This window comes from Mobula birostris, chromosome 4, assembly GCF_030028105.1.
Source record: "Mobula birostris isolate sMobBir1 chromosome 4, sMobBir1.hap1, whole genome shotgun sequence".
NCBI lineage: Eukaryota > Metazoa > Chordata > Chondrichthyes > Myliobatiformes > Myliobatidae > Mobula > Mobula birostris.
This window is the reverse complement of record NC_092373.1, coordinates 126,746,370-126,769,505: the sequence shown is the minus strand read 5'-3', so window position 1 is coordinate 126,769,505 and position 23,136 is coordinate 126,746,370. Positions and strand designations below refer to the sequence as shown.

General features: G+C 40.4%; 1 protein-coding gene across 6 annotated transcripts in view; it reads left to right on the top strand.

Moving 5' to 3' along the window:
• The first annotated feature begins 1,676 nt into the window (after positions 1-1,676).
• The window catches only part of LOC140196016 (E3 ubiquitin-protein ligase MARCHF1-like), a 606,033-nt gene continuing 584,573 nt past the window's right edge, over positions 1,677-23,136 (top strand). For all 6 annotated transcript variants that reach the window (XM_072254716.1, XM_072254709.1, XM_072254707.1 and 3 more), the window contains exon 1: positions 1,677-1,790. The gene's annotated coding sequence lies outside the window, so the exon portion shown is untranslated. The remainder of the gene's footprint in view (positions 1,791-23,136) is intronic.

Sequence of the window (23,136 nt, the reverse complement as noted above, 5' to 3'; positions counted from 1 at the left end):
AATTGTCAAGGTGATCCGTTAAAGGGGGAGGCTGGTGGAGTGGAACGGGAAATTCTGTTCTTGCTCTCTTCAGGAGGTGAAGGGATGAGAGCAGAGCTGCAGGAAATAGGTGAGATGCAGTCAAGAACTGTATTATCTGTGCTAGGGAAGCCATGTTTCAGGAAGAAGGAAGAGATGGCAGATAATGTTAAACAAAATAAGAAATAAGGTCGCTTAGAAGAATGGGGTGAGGTGAAAAAGACTAAATGGTACAACTTGAACAGGTGTAAATCCCTCCCCACCATTCAGAGGAGCACCTTCGCAGGAAAGTAGCCTCCACTATCAAGGATCCCCACCTCCCAGGCCATGCTCTGTTCTTGCTGCTGCCATCCGGAAGAAGGTAGAAGAGCTTCAGGACCCACACCACCAGGTTTGGGAACAGTTAGTACCCCTTTGCCATCAGGGTCTTCAACCAGTGGGGACAACTTCACTCAATTACACTCACCCCGGCACTGAACTGTTCCCACAACCTATGGGCTCACTTCCAAAGACTTATCTTCTCATGTTCTTGACATTATTGCTTTTTTAAAATTTTGTATTGGCACTGTGTGTTGTCTTTTACACATTAGTTCTTTGTCCATCCAACTGGGTGTGGCCTTTTATTGATTCTATCATGTTTCTTGGATTTTCTGAGTATGCCAGCAAAACAGATGTCAGGGCTGTAAATGGTGACACATATGTACTTAGATAATACATTTCCAGTTAACTTTGAACTTTGAGATATGGAAGGAAGTTTAAAAAGCACAATGACTTCTTATCTTTATTAGAAGCAGGGTGAGAATGAATGTCCAAAAAGTTTTTCAAAAACTCTATAAGATATTGAGTTCCAATAAACAGAGGTAATTGTCAAAACAACCAAATGTAATGTGGGAACCTTCATCTTCTAAAATGATTTGTTATGATCTGAAATGCAAGAGCAGTTGAAGTAGATTTAATAATATCTTTCAACAAAGATTTGTATGCAGATGTAATATAAAATTATTTATAGAATATCAATAATGGGACTGATTAGGTAATTCTACTACACAACCAAAATAATCATATTGGACTGGACAGTGCATTATTTAATGACCTGATGAAGATCTAAGAAATAAACCTTGATGTTCACTTTATTCTGACAAAAAAAGCTTTGAACAAATCACGAATTCCATATTCTTTCTGTCAAGAGTATTCAAATGTTGTCTTCTTAAATTTTCAAGTATTGTAACCAGCTGATTGACAATACATATAGTTTTCCTGAAGGCTAGGGATAAATGGTGACAGTAAGAATTAACACATAATTTTCCATGCTTCACCTACACCTCCCTTCAACCAGACCAGGTTTGTTTCATTTACTGTAGAATCAGAATAATTTGCAATAGTCTGTTCTGTTTTAATGTAATAGTTTAACGCCAGTAATATAGAAATTTCCATCAAAATTCAAACCTTTATGTTTTATTTACCTGGACGATCATAGTTCCTTTCTGCCTATCATTTTCTCTGCCATTGATTAATTCTGTCTCTGAGCATAGTAGAGAGAGAGAAAAAAAACACTCAGTTACATCATATGACAGGAGCATAAATGACTGTAGGATCTGGAGAACGTGTGCTGGACTGTTAGGTGATGCATCATTTTACAGTTCTCGGGTTCAGCTAGCTGGTGCTTACTTGAGGAGCCTCAGCAGATTTTTCAAGCAAATCCTAACTATGCGGAGAGCCAAGACTTTCGAACGTAATACAGCAGAAATGCGTCAATAGCACTTCAATGCTGGGTAAGTACTTGTCAGGCACGATACATTTCACACACGTGAAGTTATAAATGTTTTTTTGTTGGCTGTTAGGGATCTTATTGCCAAAGATATTGCTTGCTTTCTTGTTGGAGCAGAACACTGCAGTCCCCCCCCCCCCTTTGAAACCAAATGATTGATTCGGGTCATTTCTACAATAGGTGCATAAATAGGCTTAGGATTTCCATTTCTATAATCTTTTGAAACGGTGCAGAAAACGATGCCCGGAAATATAATATACGCGGACGCCTCTGAAGTGTGGTTAAAAGACCGATCTGACTCCGATTCCTACCGAGATTTCTATAGGGAGTGGTTGCTTTTGATTACAGAAATCTGTTTGCTGATGTGTGTGTGTGTGTGTGTTTGTGTGTAGTTGCGGGTTGTAGGGTGGGTTCGTAATTACTTTGTGTCTTGGACACAAATATTACCTTGATAACAGACCTAATTTTTCGGAAGTGGATTTAAGAATGCAATGCATGCAATTTATAACTTCATTTTAAGATTATATGATTACTTTTACAACAAGCATCTTAAAGATGGATCCACAGTTACAATTTACCCCATCCAGTGCAATATCTTAATCTTGGAGTTGTGGGTGGTTGAACGTACTGGTATTAAATGTCTCACTGAATAGCCAATCAAGGTACGTTTACAATAGTTCTGCTTGTTAAGGAGCTAATGATGTATTTAATGACCTGAAGTCTGTGAGATTTGTTAAAGATGCTCTGCAATTGCTCCGTTTCTGATACTTTAATTTTGGTTGAATGGAGGTTAATTTTAATCTTGCCGAAGGTGTGAAATGGATTATATTAAATTGGTTATGCTTTGCCTAAATTTGTAAGACTCCAGCTATCTGGAGAGCATTTTACTCATATGGTTACCTAGAGGTCGTTCTCTGAGCTTTATAGATCTGTGTTATAAGTATTGCTGTTGGTTTGTTCCTCCTGACTAGGTTAGGTACCTTTTCAAAGCAGAGGTCACATTCAGGAGCTGACACTTTTAAAGTGGAAGTTTTTAACACTGCAGTATACTGTGCATTGAAAAATTGCATTGAGTTGTCCCTATGACTGGACTGAAATAATTGGCTACATATTCATGCGTTATTTAAAATGTTAATTACTTTATCAATAATTAATAAAACAGATTAAAATTAGAAGTTTTAATAAAAATTGTTATTGAATGAATAATAATGTTTTGCATCTAATATTCATGATCATGTGCAGCAATGTGGAGTGGTCTCATGGAAAGTGGGGCAGTTATAGACAAATTCGTCACCTGCAACCCAATATTGCAAGTTTTGGTCATCATGGCCTTTCAGTGTTCTCTGCCATAGTTTTAGTACAACAGCGTTTATAGAAAGAACCTACTACTGTACACTGTAAAACTTAATCAATCACTTCAAACAGAATTTCACTGGGGAACTTGGAGTCTTAAATGCTGAATGTGTAATTGTATTGTGACCAGAGCCATTTTGAGTGCTGGGCCTTTTTGGGGTGGGGGGGGTAAATGAAATTGACCAGGCATCACTGGTAACCTACAGACAGGGTGGTGTAAACATTTCAACAACTGTCTTCATGGAGCTGTAACTTTGAAAATGGAGTTGCACCTTGAGGGTCACGGTAAGATAAATGAAATCATTTGAGGGTAGACAAGAGAAGGACCAGACAGCGATCAAATTCAATTTTTTTTGTGGGGCGGTGGGGGAAGTCAGCCAGCAGCAATCTACCTGAGAATAATTGGTTAGTTTATACAGTGCCTGGTATTATTGGGCAGAGCTTTCACATGCTCACATCCATTGATACCATGTCAAAGGACCATATGTGCCTTAGCAGCCTACTTTAGTATTATAAAGGAGGTTCTGCTTGAAACAGTAGGTACTGTATGAGATAAACTAAGTGTATGGAAACTTCCCTAAGAATGGTATACCATTATTTTCTGCCTGATACCATCCTCTTTCCACCAGGGGGAGCCATGAATATCAACTCTATAATTATAATCTATGTAGGACTACAACTATACAATTGAAGTGCTTACTATTTCGGGTTCCATGGACTAATATATAAACAGTGGCTCGTTTAGAATATTGACAGCATGTGCTTGGAACTACAATGCTTGGAAGCTTTACAGGTTTTGGCAAGCAGCTGATTGAACTAAGAACAACATGACTGCTGTGCTATGTTCAAAGTTCAAAGTGAATGTATTATCAAAGTGCCTATACATCACCATATACAACCCTGTGATTCATTTTCTTGCAGACATACACAGTAAATCCAAGAAACATGATAGAATCAATGCAAGACCATACCCAACAGAACAGACAAACAACCAATGTGCAATCGTGCAAGCTGAAAAGAAATAATAATAGTAATAAATAAATATTGAGAACATGAGATCTCGCAGATTGGAGTACCATGCCAGTACTACCAGACTCAAAGACAGTTACTTTCCCTAAGGGATAAGGCTGGTCAACATCTCTACCCAGTAACTTCACCACTACTTTATTATTTCCTGTCAGTCAACTTGTGTAGAGTCACTTTATGCACATACGATCAATCTATATATGTGTTATCTTTTATGTATTTATATCTATTGCCGTTTTTTATTACTATTATGCTCTTTATCTTTTGTGGGTTTTTTGTGGTGCAGCAGGTCCAGAGTAAAAATGATTTTATTCTCCTTTACACTCATGTACAGGAAAGAAAATTAAACAATCTTGAGTCTTCAGAAGATTATTTGCCACATTACAGCCTGTAAATACAGGTCATAACAACTGTTCAGAATATTATATTGTGAAATTACAACATTTTTCACAATATTTCTATCCTTTACAATTTCCAGAAGAGCTTCCCTGTTTGAAGTTGAAGATGACAAGCATTGTGCTCATCACGGGCCAGTGTGCAGAGTTACTATGGGAATTGATTTCTTTGCAATAGCCATTTGCTGCTGATAATTTTTTTTTAAATTCTGCATTTGAATTATTTTGTACAGAGTCCTCATGACATCAGCATTTTAAATATCACCTAGCTTGGTATTTTTCATCTTTTGTTAATAATATGCCGGTATGGTGCAGACAACCAGACATATTAATTTACTAGTATATTTATAAAGTTTTGCAGTAGCTGTTACAAAAACAGATTTAATATTTGAGATCAAATACTTGCCTTGACAATGATTCTTCAACCTGAAATATTTTCTGTTTTTCTTTCCATGGATGCTGCTTGACCTGTTGACGTTTTCCTCTCACTTTCTGATTTTGTTTTAGGTTTTCTGCATCATTAATTTCCAAAAGTGGGGAGGTAGGTTGGGGGGTGTTGGCTGAAGTCAAACCTCCTTTCCACTGTCTTGATAGCATTAAACTCCAAGTTGTTATGAGCACACCATGCTGCAAGACAGTTTACCTTCATTTGATAGCAGGTCACATTCTTATTAGAAACAAGCTCAACTACAGTGGTGTCATCAGCGAAATGTAGGATTTTAGTGGATTTGTCTGTGGAGGTAGTCACCTTTTATAAGGTGAGAACAGGAGGGGTGAAAAAACACATCCCTGGAGAGAGCCTGTGTTTATAGATATTGGATCGGACAAGTAGAAACCTTTCCTTACTTACTGTTTGCTTCCTTCCTGTCATAATCCACTGACTGATGCTGTAGGGTACAGCTAACTGGGTTATATTTGGTATGTCACCCAAGCCTCTTGCAGATTTGACTAGTTGCACCACTATCTGGTATGGAGGCTCCAATGCACAGGATCACAAGGTTGTGGACTCAGCAAGCTCCATCACAGGCTCAGCGCTCCCCACCATATTCAACAGGCAGTGCCTCAAGAAGACAGCATCCAGCATTAAAAATCCTCATCATCTAGGACATTCCTCTTCTTATTACTACTGTCAGGAAGGAGATACAGGAGCCTGAAGACACACACTCGATGGTTCAGGAACAGCTTTCTTCCCTTCTGTCATTAGAATTATGAATAACCCATGGATGCTACCTCATTATTCCTTTTTTTGCACTATTCACAGTATTTATTTTATAATTAATAGTAATTTTGACTTTGCACTGTATTACTGCCGCAAATCAACAGATTTCACCATGTAAGACAGTGATAAAACTATCTGATCCCTAAATAGAACCACAGAACCAAAGAGCATTACAGCACAGAAACAGGCCTTTTGGTCCTTCTTGGCTGTGCCAATCCATTTTTCTGCCCAGTCCCACTGACCTGCACCCAGACCATATCCTTCCATACACCTCTCAACCATGTACCTGTCTAAGATTTTCTTAAATGTTAAAAGTGAGCCCACATTTACCACTTTATCTGGCAGCTTATTCCACACTTCCACCCCCCTCTGTGTGAAGAAGCCTTCCCCAATGTTCCCTTTAAACTTTTCCCCCTTCACCCATAACCCATGTCCTTTGGTTTTTTTTCTCCCCTTGCCTCAGTGGAAAAAGCCTGCTTGCATTCACTCTATCTACACCCATCATAATTTTATATACCTCTATCAAATCTCCCCTCATTCTTCTACGCTCCAGGGAATAAAGTCCTAACCTATTCAACCTTTCTCTGTAACTTAGTTTCTCAAGTCCCAGCAACATCTTGTAAGCCTTCTCTGCACTCTTTCAACCTTATTTATATCCTTCCTGTAATTTGGTGACCAAAACTGCACACGATACTCCAAATTTGGCCTCATCAATGCTTTATACAACCTCACCATAACATTCCAACTCTTATACTCAATACTTTGATCAATAAAGGCCAATGTACCAAAAGCTCTCTTTACGACCCTATCTACCTGTGACGCCACTTCTAGGGAATTTTGTATCTGTGTTCCCAGGTCCCTCTGTTCCACTGCACTCCTCAGTGCCTTACCATTTACCTTGTATGTTCTACCTTGGTTTGTCCTTCCAAAGTGCAATACCTCACACTTGTCTGCCATTTTTCAGCCCATTTTTCCAGCTGGTCCAAATCCCTCTGCAAACTTTGAAAAACGTCCTCACTGTCCACTACACCTCCAATCTTTGTATCATCAGCAAATTTACTGATCCAATTTACCACATTATCATCCAGATCATTGATATAGATGACAAATAACAATGGACCCAGCACTGATCCCTGTGACACACCACTAGTAACAGGCCTCCACTCAGAGAAGCAGTCCTCCACTACCACTCTCTGGCTTCTTCCATTGAGCCAATGTCTAATCCAATTTACTACCTCTCCATGTATACCTAACGACTGAGTCTTCCTAATTAACCTCCCATGCGAGACCTCGTCAAAGGCGTTACTGAAGTCCATGTAGACAACATCCACTGCCTTCCCTTCATCCACTTTCCTGGTAATCTCTTTGAAAAACTCTAATAAATTGGTTAAACATGACCTACCATGCACAAAGCCAGGTTGACTCTCCCTAATAAGTCCCTGTCTATCCAAATACTTGTAGATCCTATCTCTTCGTACTCCTTCCAATAATTTACCTTCTACCGACTGTCATGGTCCAGTCCGTGAAGTCTGCATTCCGGTTCACGGTCCGGTCCGTGGACTCAGGACTCCAGGTCTTCCAGCTGTCCCTTGTTTTGGTTGAGTTAATCATAGGCACCTGATTCCCATCTTGGGGCTTGGAATGTAAGTAGCCTTGGGGTTCAGTGTGAGCTGCTGGTTTGTCTTGTCAAGATCCCCTGAGAACAACCTGCTGGTGGAAGGCTAGAGTGGCCACTTGCTATCTTTAGGCTGTCTTAGAGAACCATTGCTTTATGGAGCCTTGCTGTTGGTAGTATGCTACCTTATTCTTAGACTGAGCACATACGATGTATGGAGCACGTTGCAGAGGGTCCTGAATTTCTTGTCAGAGCATTCACAGGCAGTGAGACTGGGCCCTCACCTGTCCTCCACTAATATCCTAAACACTGGTACACTGGTACACCACCAGGTTGTGTATTGAGTCCCATACTCTACTCCCTGTTCACTTATGACTGCGTACCTGCATTTAACACCAATACCATCGTCAAATTCGCAGACGACACAACAGTGATTGGGTTGATCTCCAACAGAGACGAATCAGCGTACAGAGTGGAGGTACAGAACCTAATAAGATGGCGCTCAGAGAACAACCTTTCTCTTAATACAGCAAAGACTAAGGAGCTAATTATCAATTTTGGAAAGTCATGGGATGACGAGTATGCACCAGTCTACAGTAACGGAGACATAGTGGAGGGAGTGTCCAGTTTCAGGTTTCTGGGAATACATATCTCAGAAGACATTACATGGTCCACTAACACCACAACAATAGTTAAGAAAGCACAGCAACACTTGTTTTTCCTCAGGACGCCGAAGAAAGCTGGTCTACCTGAACAGATGCCAGTGACCTTTTACCGCTGCACGATAGAGAGCATCCTAACATACTGCATCTCTGTGTGGTATCTCAGTTGTACAGCAGCTGATAGGAAAGCAGTTCAGTGGGCCATATCTAGCACACAGAAGATCATCGGGACACAGCTCCCTGCCCTGGAGGACACCTACAGCTCTCACTGCCTAGGGAAAGCTACAAGCATCTGTAAGGACAATACACACCCATGCAATCATCTGTTTCAACTTCTTCCATCTGGCAGACGTTATAAGATTTCCTATGCCTGCACTCCCAGACTGAAAAATAGCTTTTCCCCAGAGCTATAATTGCTCTGAACCAATCGATCATCATCCATAAATTTGTTATATTACTATTTTAATAGGGGTTTTATGGTTGCTGGTTGTACTGGCTGGTTACTTGATTTTATTTGTTTTGTTTTATAGCATTGAGTATTGGAGTTGCAAACTCATTTTCACTGTATTGGTGCATGACAAATTGTACTATCCAATGACAATAAAGATATTTCATTTCATTTTATTCCTGTCTATTTTAAGATCTTTTATTAAATTCTTCAGGTTTAGTAACATCTTCCTGTCTTTTATTACAGTTCCCCTTTGTAGTAAATAAATACCCAAATTTGTTGTTGTCCACAAATTTTGAAATTGTATTTGAACTCCCTGACTCTAAATTCCTGAGTTTGAATGCATCCCATCTTTTAAACATGTTTTTTTTTCATTCTAATCCCTATCCACTCTGTTACTGATCCCTTGAATCCAGATGTTCAGATCTTAGTTGTGAATCTACCAGGCAATACCATTCTCAAAAGCTCTATGAAAATCAAAATTTATAATTCCTCCATTATTATTTTTGTTTGACCTTTCAGTGTATATTTTACTACCTCAAATAATTTAGTTGCATTGGACTCTGTCCACACCATGCGGCCTCAGCAAAGCGGCCAACATATTCAAAGATCCCATCCACCATAAAAATTCTCCTTCTCCCCTGCTGGATTCATGTCACTTAATTTTCTTGTACTTGTTTGTATTCTTATATGATTACCGATATACAGTACTTGCAATTGTTCAGTGTTTTTTAGTGGTTGCAGTTGTGGGTATCACATTATTTGGATAGGGGCTATCTCAATGGTTAACTGTTATCTATAAAAAATAAATGGAATTAACAATCTGATATAAGAAGACCAGACCATGTTAGAAACACAGAAATATAGAAAACCTACAGCACAATACAGGCCCTTTGGCTCACAATGCTGTGCCAAGCTTGTACTTACTTTAGAAATTACCTAGGTTTACGCATAGCCCTCTATTTTTCTAAGCTCCATGTACCTATCCAGGAGTCTTTTAAAAGACCCTATCGTATCCGCCTCCACCACCATCGCCAGCAGCCCATTCCACGCACTCACCACTCTGTGTAAAAAAAACTTACCCTTAACATCTCCTCTGTACCTACTTCCAAGCACCTTAAAACTGTTCCCTCTCATGCTAGCCATTTCAGCCTTGGGGGAAAAAGCCTGTGACTATCAACATGATCAATGCCTCTCATCATCTTGTACACCTCTATCAGGTCACTTCTCATCCTCCGTTGCTCCAAGGAGAAAAGGCCAAGTTCACTCAACCTATTCTCATAAGGCATGCTCCCCAATCCAGGCAACATGCTTGTAAATCTCCTCTGCACTCTATTTCTATGGTTTCCACGTCCTGAAAGTAGCTCAGAGAGAAACATCAAACCTACACACTTACCCTCCCCCACACAAAGGGGATCCCAATCATCAACTCCTAAGCCCCCTCCCCTGCACAAAATCAGACATCCCACCCTGCAAAAACTCATTTCAGGGAGGTAGTACCATCAATTTGCACGAGACTCATGGAACTTCCGGGAAAGGTAGGATGTCTGCAATAGAGTAGCTCCTTAGCAGCTAGCCAGCTAGTTTAAATAACGTTAGCTATGCTAATGAATGAATGAATGACACCTGTTAAACTCACCTCAACATGTCTTTTACAGTCCTAACCCACCATGGGCATAGAAAAGTCACTGTTGCAAACAGTTCAGCCAGCATCACTGCATCATTTTTGACCTGTATTAGGCAGGGCTACACTTTAATGTAATCTGGGGTGACGTACGTTTTATATCTTTTTTTGGAACACTCTGCCATGGCGCGCTCTCTCTCTCTCACTGTCGCGCACTCTCTCTCACTCTCGCGCTCACTCACTTTTTTTAAAAAAAAAAAAAAATCGATTTCCGGGATATTATATATAATTTGCGGGCATCAGGGAGCCACTATCAATATGTGGGAGATTCCCGGAACTTCCAGGAGAGGTGGGATGTCTGCAAAATGGAACAAGAACTTAGACTCCAAACCCCCATCCCACTCAAAATAACTAACAGAATGCAATAAGAACATCAAACCCCAAACCCCTTCCCTCTTACAACAAAATGAAAAGGAACGGGCAGAGAACACAGAATATAAAAACCACAAGTCTGGAAAAAGTCCAGTCCATAAATGCAATAGTCCAACTGATAATACAGAAACATGGTAACATCCTCCATCAAAAGAACATGACACCACTCATGTTGGATGGTCTCTTTGTCTCTTTCTCTGTCTTCACACTTGCTCTGCTTTTGCTCCTCACTAACTTCCTTTCCTGGCTTCTTCTTTGGTCTTGTAATGCTTAATCAATGATTGTAAGCAACAAGTTTTAAAGATTCTTGAATTCTGAAGAACCTCCGATCAAAAGCATCAGGATCCAACACTTCTCTCCCATAAATACCTGAAAGCATGTAGCACTAAGCTCAAGGACAACTTCCATCAGATTGTTGTAAGACTATTAAATAGTTTCTTAGTATGGTAAGATGGAATCTCAACCTCGCAATCCACCTCCTTATGATCTTGCACATTGTTGTTTGCCTGTACCACACTTTCTCTGTAGCTGTTAAACTTTATTCAGCATTTTGTTGTTCTACCCCAATGTACTGTGTAATGATCTGATCTGTATGAACAGTGTACAAAGTAAACTTTTCATTGTATCTAACCGCATGCAACAGAATAGAGCAATTCCAATTGCAACTTGTTTTATCATTTGTTTGTTAGTCATAGATTTGAGTAAAGATTGCATAATTCTACCAAAAACTTAAAAACTAAATAACCAATAATTGCTTTGCACTTGATTTATTTTCATTTTAAGATGTAGCATTTGATAGCCTCCATGAACTTTTCTTTTCTCTAAGATTTTGCCTAAGTTTCAGCTATAACGTCTCCACTGTCACTTACCTGAATTCTTTAAGCCTCTGCAGTTAGCTGTCGGTTCTGCCTTCTAATGTGAAAAGGGGTAGTGTTATGGACATACAACTGAGACTTAATGTAACTTGCTTAGGAACCTGCTTGACATTTCCAAAATGCGGAGCCTGAATTATTGTTTTCATATACAATGGCTTCCTAAATCTTTTTCATGAGTTTTCATTGTACTGAATGTCCTTTATTTAAAATACTCATGTTCTTGTTTCCTCTTCTATAACTAGACTTATAAGAATCAATATTCAGCTCCTTGGTGAATGAAAGGTTGAGTGAGTTGGCCTGAAATTTCCTTTGCAGGCCTTTTAAGACACTGAATTACAATTTACCCACATACTCTGATTTATTTTGTGAATATTGAGTCAAATAAGGGTGAATCTTGAGCTGTTGCACATGTCAGAGAATTCTCACTGTGGTGGATTTGCCTCCCAATGGAGAAGTCAAGTCATTTTTACTAAGCTAATAAGACACAAATCACTTTTTCAGATTGCATTTGAGATATTTGAGTTCTGGCTCAATTACGTTGCTGCATCACTGCACAAGATTGAATTAAGTTGCAGAAACTTGTAAAATTGGTCAGCTCGATCATGGTCAGCCTCCATAGTATCCAAGGTAACTTCAAGGAGCAGAGCCGTAGGAAGGCAATGTCTATCATTAAGGATCTCTACCACCCAAACATGCCCTCCTCACACTGTTACCATCGGAAAGGAGGTACAGAAGACTGAAAGCACACACACAGCTTCTTCCCCTCTGTCATCCTACTTCTAAATGGACATTGAACCCATGAACACTACCTCACTACTTCTTTACTTCTGATTTTTTGCTCTGCTTATTTTAAAACTTAACTATTTGATAGATGTATATATACTTAATGTAACTCAATTTTTTTTGTCATTTATTTATCATGTGTTTCATTGTTCTGCTGCTGTACAGCTAACAGATTTCAGGACAAATGACGCTGATATTAAACCTCATTCTGATTATGAAGGCATAACTACAGAAATAGTTTCCGCTCACATTCATTCTTTTGGGACTTTGACAAAACTCTTCAAAAGGAATAGTGTTCATTAAATGTATTTTTTTATTCCTATTAATTTATTAAGCATTGCAGAGAAGTAATTAAATATAATTAGACTTTTTTGTCTTGTAAAATCAGTTTCTTTGATTTAAAATTGCTTTTCTTAGTAGCTGATACCAAGGTAGAGTGGAAAAACTTGTATACCCCTCATACGGATTAATTCAGTACTACAATGCATTGAGGTCGTACATAAAAAATCAATAACCAAATGCAGAATGAAGTGTTCAGGTACAGCAGAAGTGTATGACACATAGATAGTAAAGTCAGATAGATTGTGAGAGTAAGAGTCCATCTTACAATTTAGTATTTTTATAGAAGTGAGGTCGAAGCTGTCCTTGAGCTTGGTGGAACGTGCCTTCTGACTTTAGTGTCTTCTGCCCATTGGGAGGGGTAGAAGAGAGAACATTAGGGGTTGTTGCAATCTTAGACTATGCTGGCTCCGTTACCAAGAGAGTGAGAAGTGTAGGGGGAATCCGTGGAGGAGAGGCTGGTTTCCGTGATGGTAAATGCATGGGTGTGGTGGTTTCAATAGAAAGCTTGGATGAGTTAGAAAAGAGTCTGGACACAACATCATGAGTGTACAGAGAGAAGAACAGGGGGTTAATGATGCAACCCTGCGGAGCAGCAGTGTTATGACAGAGTAGAATAATCATGACAGAGGCGTTGCTGCTCATCCTTACAGATTGTGGTCTGTTGGTAAGGAAGTCAAGGATCCAATGCAAATGGAAATGTTGGGTTTCAGGTTCAGGAGTCTAGTAATTGGAGTTTGATTAATATGGTGAATTTTAACATGCTTATTTTATTCTGATGTTCCTATATTCAGCTCTTTTGATCAAACTTGTTGATTCACAATAGATTTGCATTCAGTGATGTGCAAATAAGATTGTGGGAATTTTTGGGAGGAGAGCAACATTTTTAATATTTGATATAGACGAGGGGTGATTGATAAGTTCATGGCCTAAGGTAGAAGGAGATGATTTATTAACTTCAAGCTTTCTGCATAATCACTCAAAGAGTTGACCTGCATGTGCATTTAATGAGAGCTGTATAACTCATCTCCTTCTACCTTAGGCCACAAACTTATCAATCACCCCTGCTGTGGACACTTTCTGGAGGTCCAAGATCCGTATGCTCCACGACCGCTGGACTAAGTGTGTAAATGTAGGAGGAGACTATGTTGAAAAATAAATGTGCTAGGTTTTCTAAAATTGACTCCTTCTACCTCAGGCCACGAACTTATCAATCACCCTTTGTTTATCATCATTGTTGATCCATTTCGCTCTCAACATCATTCCCCTGCCTTCTCCCTGTAAACTTTAATGCCCTGACTAATCAAGAGCCAATCAGTCTTTACCTTAAGTACACCCAATGACCTGGCCTCCATGGAGTTCTGTGGCAATGAATTGCACAGATTCACTACCCTCTGGCTTAAGAAATTCCTTCGCATGCCCACTTCAATGGAAGTCCTCTATTCTGAGGTTGTGCCCTCTTGTTCTAAACTCTCCTACATCAACTCTATAGAGGCCTGTTAATACTCAATTGATTTCAATTCGATTTAGTTTATTTTTTTCCCCCTAGTTCTTCTAAATTCCAGTGAGTACAGGCCCAGAGCCACCAATCGGTCCTCATACGATAACCCTTTCCTTCCCGTAATCACTCTTGTAAACCTCTTCTGAACCCTCTCCAATGTCAGCACATCCTTTCTTAAATAAGGGGCTCAAAACTGTTCACAGTACTTCAAGTGAAATCTCGCCAGTACCTTAAAAAGCTTCAGTATTACATTCTTGCTTTTATATTCTCATCCTCTCGAAATGAATGCTAACACTATGTTTGCCTTCCTCGTCACTGACATAGCCTGAAAATTAACCTTAAGGGAACCCTGCGTGTGGACTCCCAAGTCCCTTTGCACCTTGGATTTTCTAATTTCCTCCCTGTTTAGAAAATGGAATAAAAGCATAGACTTCCTTACAAAGTACATGACCATATACTTCCCGACACTCTATTCCATCTGCTACTTCTTTGCCCATTCCCTTAATCTGTCTAAGTTCTTCTGCAGCCTCCCTGCTTCCTCAACTACACCTACCCCTCCACCTATCTTAGTATCGTCTGCAAACTTGGCCACAAAGCTATCATCATCCAAATCATTGACACGCAAAGTAAAAAGTAGCAGTACAACCACAGACCCTTGTGGAACACCACTAGTCACTGCCAGCTAATCAGAAAATGCGCCATTTATTCTCACTCTTTGTCTCCTGCCAATCCGCCAACTCTCTATCCATACTAGAATCTTTCCTGTTCTTAACTTGTTAAGCAACCTCATGTGTGGCACCTTCTGAGAATCCAAGTACACAGCATCCACTCATTCTCCTTTCTTTATCCTACTTGTTACTACTTCAAAGAATCCCAACATATTTTTCAGGCGAGACTTTCCCTTAAAGAAATAATGATGATTTTGGTCTATTTTATCATGTGCCTCCAAGTACCCCAAAAACACATCCTTAAAAATCTACTCCAACATCTTCCCAACCATTGAGGTCAAGTTAACTTGCCTATAATGTCCTTCCTTCTGCCTGCCACTCTTCTTGGAGAATGGAGTAATATTTGCAATTTTCCTGTACCATGCCAGAATCTATTGATTCTTAAAAGGTAATTACTAATGCCTCCACAATCTCTTTAGTTACCTCTTTCAGAGCCCTGTGACTTATCTACCTTCATTCCTTTCAGTTTTCCAATCACCTCCTTCCTAGTACTAGCAACTGTACTCAATTCAGCCTCCTGACACTCTCGAACCCTCAGCATACTTCTAGTGTCTTTCACAGTGAAGAGTTATGCAAAATACCTGTTCACTTCCTTCCCCCTCCCACTTTCAAATCTCTTACTCACTCTTCCTTCAGTTAGTCCTGACGAAGGGTCTCGGCCTGAAACGTCGACTGTACCTCTTCCTAGAGATGCTGCCTGGCCTGCTGCGTTCACCAGCGACTTTGATGTGTGTTGCTTGAATTTCTAGGATCTGCAGAATTCCTGTTGTTCACTTCCTTTGCCATTTCCTTGACCCCATTACTACCTCTCCAGTATCATTTCCCAGCCATCCAATATGTATTCTCGCCTCTCATTTATTCCTTATATATCTGAAAAAACTGTTTGCTATCTCCTATGATATTGTTGGCTAGCTTATCTTCATATTTCATCTTTTCCCCCCTATGGCTTTTTTAGTTGCCTTCTGTTCATTTTTAAAAGTTTCTCAAACCTCTAGCTTCCCGCTAATTTATACTCTATGTCCTCTCTTAGATTAGATTAGATTATGAGGACATGAAGTCCTCTTTCATTGTCATTTAGTAGTGCATGCATTAAGAAATGATACAATGTTCCTTCAGAATGTTATCACAGAAACACAAGACAAATCAAGACTGAAAAACTGACAAAAACCACATAATTATAACATATAGTTACAACAGTGCAAAGCAATACCGTAATTTGATAAAGAACAGACCATGGGCACGGTAAGAAAAAAGTCGCCAAGTCTCTTGAAAGTCCCCAAGTCTCTTGAAAGTCCCATCATCTCACGCAGACGGTAGAAGGAAGAAAAAAAAACTCTCCCTGCCATGAACCTCCAGCACCGCAAACTTGCCGATGCAGCATCCTGGAAGCACCCAACCACAGCTGACTCTTGAGTCCGTCCGAAAACTTCGAGCCTCTGACCAGCCCTCCAACACCGAGCACCATCTCTGCCGAGCGCTTTGACCCCGGTCCTGGCAACAGGCAATAGGCAAAGCCGAGGATTTGGTGCCTTCCCCTCCGGAGATTCTCAATCACACAGTAGCAGCGGCAGCTCTTTTGCTTTTATGTTGGCTTTGACTTCCCTTGTCAGCCGCAGTTGCTTCATCCAGTCTTTAGAATACTTATTCTGATTTTGGATGTATCTAATCTGTGCCTTCCAAATTGCTCCCGGGAACTCCAGTCATTGCTGCAAGTGTCCCCTTTCAGTCAACTTTGGCCAGTTCCTATCTCATGTCTCTGTAATTCCCTTTACTCCACTGTAATACAGAAACATCTGACTTTAGCTTCTCCCTCTGAAGTTGAAGGGTGAATTCTATCATATTATGATCACTGCTTCCTAAGTGTTCCTTTACCTTAACCTCCCTAAACAAATCTAGTTCATTACACAACACCCAATCTAGAACAGCTGATCCTCAGGTGGGTTCAACCACAAGCTACTCTAAAAAGCCATCTTGTAGGCATTCTACAAATTCTCTCTCTTAGGATCCAGCACCAACTTGATTTCCCAATCTACCTGCAAATTGAAATCCCCCATGACCATCGTAACATTGCCCTTTTGACATGCCTTTTCTAACTCCCTTTGTAATTTGTAGCCCATATCCTGGCTACTGTTTGGAGGCCTGTATATAACTCCCATCAAGATCTTTTTACCCTTGTAGTTTCTTAACTCTACTTCCAAAGATTCTACATCTTCCAAACCAATGTCACCTCTTTCTAAGCATTTGATTTAATTTTTCTCCAACAGAGCCTTGCCACCCTTTTCCCCTACCTGCCTGTCCTTTTGATATGATATGTATCCTTGGATGTTAAGCTCCCAACTATAATCTTCTTTTGACTCGGTGAATCCAATAACATCAACACCTGCCAATCTCTGTAAGATCTACCTTATTCTGTATAGTGTGTGCATTCAGATACAACATCTTCAGTCTTGTATGCATTGCCCTTTCTGATTTTTTTTTCCACTTTCACACTGCAACCCATCCCACTGACTGCAATTTTGCCCTATCATTTGCCTTTCCTTCCTGACAGTCTCACTACACACTGCCTCTGCTTGTAAGCCAACTACCCTGTCCTCAGTCCTATCACCTTGTTTCACATCCACTTACCAAATTAGCTCTCCCAATAGCTCTAGCAAACCTGCAGTTGTTCAAGACAGAAACCCTGCCCAACCACATGAATTGGCTACTATAAGAAAATATTTGTCATTGTTGACCATTGAAAGCATACAATAAATAATTATGTGAAATAGTTTTATATTTAATATTGATGTACAATTTTAAAAACTCCCATTCCTCACTCAGATCCCCTACCACTATATATTTCCAGCCTTTGGGACCAATTATTTGAATAATGGTGACTTTGTAGTTATAATTGTGGAATATTAGCATTTTAAAATGAACTCCTATACACAGAAGGCTTATTTTACTTGATAGCTAATCCCATGAGCATAATATCTTTAGCATTCAATAACTGTTTCAGAATTCTCGCCTTCACGTCCACTGGTGATTAATGATCTTCTCAGTATTCCCTTACTCTGGAGTGATTCTGTGTCATTATCCAAAGTACGGATGTGTGCAATGTAAGCTTGTATGCATCAGTTGCGACGTAGATCTAATTTGGATTTCAATTCAGACAAAGCTCAGCGTGCTTTCATTTGGATCTAAACGTGCTCCTTTAATCAGTTATTTATTGCTTCTTCAGTTTCTAGCACAAGCGGATAAGTTGATTAATCTATGTATTTCATGTGTTGGTGTAGCCCTAATAGTCAATGTGAACCAATTATAACTGTAAAAGTCGTCATATCTGATGTCCTGCAATGTCTTTCTGTACCTTGTACATATCTCATTGCTTGCATCAATTTAATCAGGAAATCGTTTTAAGTGTGTTTACTGAGATTATAATGCTATCTGTGACTACATTATGAGTGCTAAAATGTTCTGGGGAAAAAATGAATGGAAAGCAACTGCAGATACAGGTGCCCACACATCCAACCTGCACCTGTACTGTTCACTTCTCTTCTGTCTACATTGTAACAAGGTGCTACAAACATTACCCGTGTTTTTTTTTAAATGTAAATTGCATGCTGGGTTAGGGAATCTCCTCTGCTGCCTGTACGTTCCCCACCTGACTGTGTGGGTTTCCTGCGGGCTCCCTGGTTTCCTCCCACACTCCAAAGACTTACCAGTTGGTGGGTCAGTCTGTCATTGTGAATTGTCCCGTGATTAGGCTCAGATTGATTTGGAGGATTCCTGGGTAGCACAGCTCTAAGGGCTGAAGGGCCTGTTCCCTAAAACCCTCACTAATTTTTTATAGATGCACCGTAGAAAGCATTCTTCTAGGGTGCATCACAACCTGGTATGGAAGTTGTCCTGTCCAAGACCGGAAGAAGCTGCAGAAGATCGTGAACATGGCGCAGCACATCACACAAACCAATCTTCCGTCCGTGGACTCACTTTACACTGCACGCTGTTGGAGCAGTGCTGCCAGGATAATCAAGGACACGACCCACCCAGCCAACACACTTTTCGTCCCTCTTCCCTCCAGAAGAAGGCTCAGGAGCTTGAAGACTTGTACGGCCAGATTTGGGAACAGCTTCTTTCCAACTGTGATAAGACTGCTGAACGGATCCTGACCCAGATCTGGGCCGTACCCTCCAAATATCTGGACCTGCCTCTCGGTGTTTTTGCACCACCTTAGCTTCCATTTTTCTATTTCCTATTTATGATCTATAATTTAAATTTTTAATATTTACTATCGATTTGTAATCAAGGGAGCGGGAAGCGCAGAATCAAATATCACTGGGATGATTGTATGTTCTAGTATCAATTGTTTGGTGACAATAAAGCATAAAGTATATTCCGTGCTGTATGTCAATAAATAAATAAATAAATAAATTCAAGCTTGCTCTCTCCTAACTCACATCTTTGTGCAATATATTCTGACATATTGTGTGCAGGGAGTTTTTGATGTTTTTCTAAATATGCCTAAAATGTAAGGATCTGTGTACAAATTGTGAAAGTGATGTCAGCTGAAGAGAGCTCAGATGAGAGAAGAAATGGAAGGTGACAAGATCTGGCTATTTTCATTACATCTTGGAAGACTTAACTAGCGATCCTTTTTAGATATGCAGTATTTCCAGCTTAATTAATGATTATGAAACTAGCATTTTTGTGAAAGCAAGAAGAGTAGGTTTTACATCAGTTGGTGCTTTTAACTTAAGCTATTAGTATAGAGGCCGTTCTATGCAAGATAAAAAGTGTTGCCCAGACTAATTGCACCTTCCATGTATGGTCCATATCCCTGCAGGATAAACTGTAGCTCTTCAAATACCATTTATTGTACTTGATCCAAATAGAAACATAGAAAATAGATGCAGGAGTAGGCCATTCGGCCCTTCGAGCCTGCATCGCCATTCAGTATGATCACAGCTGATCATCCAACTCAGAACCCTGTACCTGCTTTCTCTCCATACCCCCTGATCCCTTTAGCCACAAGGGCCATATCTAACTCTCTCTTAAATATAGCCAATGAACTGGCCTCAACTGTTTCCTGTGGCAGAGAATTCCACAGATTCACCACTCTCTGTGTGAAGAAGTTTTTCCTAATCTCGGTCCTAAAAGGCTTCCCCTTTATCCTTAAACTGTGACCCCTCGTTCTGGACTTCCCCAACATCGGGAACAATCTTCCTGCATCTAGCCTGTCCAATCCCTTTAGAATTTTATACGTTTCAATAAGATTCCCCCCTCAATCTTCTAAATTCCAGCGAGTATAGGTCTAATCAATTCAGTCTTTCTTCATATGAAAGTCCTGCCATCCCAGGAATCAATCTGGTGAACCTTCTTTGTATTCCCTCTATGGCAAGAATGTCTCTCCTCAGATTAGGGGACCAAAACTGCACACCACACTCCAGGTGTGGTCTCACCAAGGTCTTGTGCAACTGCAGTAGTACCTCCCTGCTCCTGTACTCGAATCCTCTTGCTATGAATGCCAGCATACCATTCGCCTTTTTCACTGCCTGGTGTACCTGCATGCCCACTTTCAATGACTGGTGTACAATGACACCCAGGTCTTGCTGCACCTCCCCTTTTCCTAATCGGCCACCGTTCAGATAATAATCTGTTTTCCTGTTCTTGCCACCAAAGTGGATAACCTCACATTTATCCACATTAAATTGCATCTGCCATGAATTTGCCCACTCACCTAACCTATCCAAGTCACCCTGCATCCTCTTAGCATCCTCCTCACAGCTAACACTGCCACCCAGCTTCGTGTCATCCGCAAACTTGGAGATGCTGCATTTAATTCCCTCATCTAAATCATTAATATATATTGTAAACAACTGGGGTCCCAGCACTGAGCCTTGCGGTACCCCACTAGTCACTGCCTGCCATTCTGAAAAGGTCCCGTTTATTCCCACTCTTTGCTTCCTGTCTGCCAACCAATTCTCTATCCACATCAATACCATACCCCAATATTGTGTACTTTAAGTTTGCACACTAATCTCCTGTGCGGGACCTTGTCAAAAGCCTTTTGAAAATCCAAATATACCACATCCACTGGTTCTCCCCTATCCACTCTACTAGTTACATCCTCAAAATTTCTATAAGATTCGTCAGACATAATTTTCCTTTCACAAATCCATGCTGACTTTGTCCGATGATTTCACCGCTTTCCAAATGTGCTGTTATCACATCTTTGATAACTGACTCTAGCATTTTCCCCACCACTGATGTTAGGCTAACCGATCTATAATATCCCGGTTTCTCTCTCCCTCCTTTTTTAAAAAGCGGGGTTACATTATCCACCCTCCAATCCTCAGGAACTAATCCAGAATCTAAAGAGTTTTGAAAAATTATCACTAATGCATCCACTATTTTTTGGGCTACTTCCTTAAGCACCCTGGGATGCAGACCATCTGCCCCTGGGGATTTATCCGCCTTTAATCCCTTCAATTTACCTAACACCACTTCCCTACTAACATGTATTTCCCTCAGTTCCTCCATCTCACTAGACCCTCGGTCCCCTAATATTTCCGGAAGATTATTTATGTCCTCCTTGGTGAAGACAGAACCAAAGTAGTTATTCAATTGTTCTGCCATGTCCCTGTTCCCCATGATCAATTCACCTGTTTCTGACTGTAAGGAACCTACATTTGTCTTAACCAATCTTTTTCTTTTCACATATGTATGAAAGCTTTTGCAGTCAGTTTTTATGTTCCCTGCCAGCTTTGTCTCATAATCTTTCTTCCCTTTCCTAATTAAGCCCTTTGTCCTCCTCTGCTGGACTCTGAATTTCTCCCAGTCCTCAGGTGTGCCGTTTTTTCTGGCTAATTTGTATGCTTCTTCTTTGGAATTGATACTATCCCTAATTTCCCTTGTCAGCCATGGGTGCACTACCTTTCCTGGTTTATTCTTTTGCCAAACTGGGATGAACAATTGTTGTAGTTCATCCATGCGATCTTTAAATGCTTGCCATTGCATATCCACCGTCACCCCTTTAAGTATCATTTGCTAGTCTGTCTTAGCTAATTCACGTCTCATACCTTCAAAGTTACCCTTCTTTAAGTTCAGAACCTTTGTTTCTGAATTAACTATGTCACTCTCCATCTTAATGAAGAATTCCACCATATTATGGTCACTCTTACCCAAGGGGCCTCGCACGACAAGATTGCTAACTAACCATTCCTCATTGCTCAATACCCAGTCTAGAATGGCCTGCTCTCTAGTTGGTTCCTCGACATGTTGGTTCAGAAATCCATCCCGCATACATTCTAAGAAATCCTCTTCCTCAGCACCCTTGCCAATTTGGTTCACCCAATCTATATGTAGATTGAAGTCACCCATTATAACTGCTGTTCCTTTATTGCACACATTTCTAATTTCCTGTTTAATGCTATCCCCAACCTCACTACTACTGTTAGGTGGCCTGTACACAATTCCCACCAGTGTTTTCTGCCCCTTAGTGTTATGCAGCTCTACCCATATCGATTCCACATCCTCCCAGTTAATGTCCTTCCTTTCTATTGCGTTAATCTCCTCTCTAACCAGCAATGCTACCCCACCTCCTTTTCTCTCATGTCTATCCCTCCTGAATATTGAATATCCCTGAATGTTGAGCTCCCATCCTTGGTCACCTTGGAGCCATGCCTCTGTGATCCCAACTATATCATATTCATTAATAACTATCTGCACATTCAATTCATCCACCTTGTTATGAATGCTCCTTGCATTGACACACAAAGCTTTCAGGCTTGTTTTTACAACACTCTTAGCCCTTATACAATTATGTTGAAAATTGGTGCTTTTTGATTTTTGCCCTGGATTTGCCTGCCTGCCACTTTTACTTTTCACCTCACTACTTTTTGCTTCTACCCTCATTTTTCACCCCTCTGTCTCTCTGCACTTGTTCCCATCCCCCTGCCACATTAGTTTAAATCCTCCTGAACAACAGTAGCAAATGCTCCCCCTAGGACATTGGTTCCAGCCCAGCCCAGGTGCAGACCGTCCTGTTTGTACCGGTCCCACCTCCTCCAGAACTGGTTCCAATGCCCCACAAATTTGAATCCCTCCCCCTTGCACCATTTTTCAAGCCACATATTCATCTGATATATCCTCCTATTTCTACTCTGACTAGCATGTGGCACTGGTAGTAATCCAGAGATTATTACCTTTGTGGTCCTACTTTTTAGTTTATCTCCTAACTCCCTAAATTCACCTTGTAGGACCTCATCCCGTTTTTTACTTATATTGTTGGTACCTATGTTCACCACGACCACTGGCTGTTCACCCTCCCACTCCAGAATGTCCTGCAGCCACTCAGAGACATCCTTGA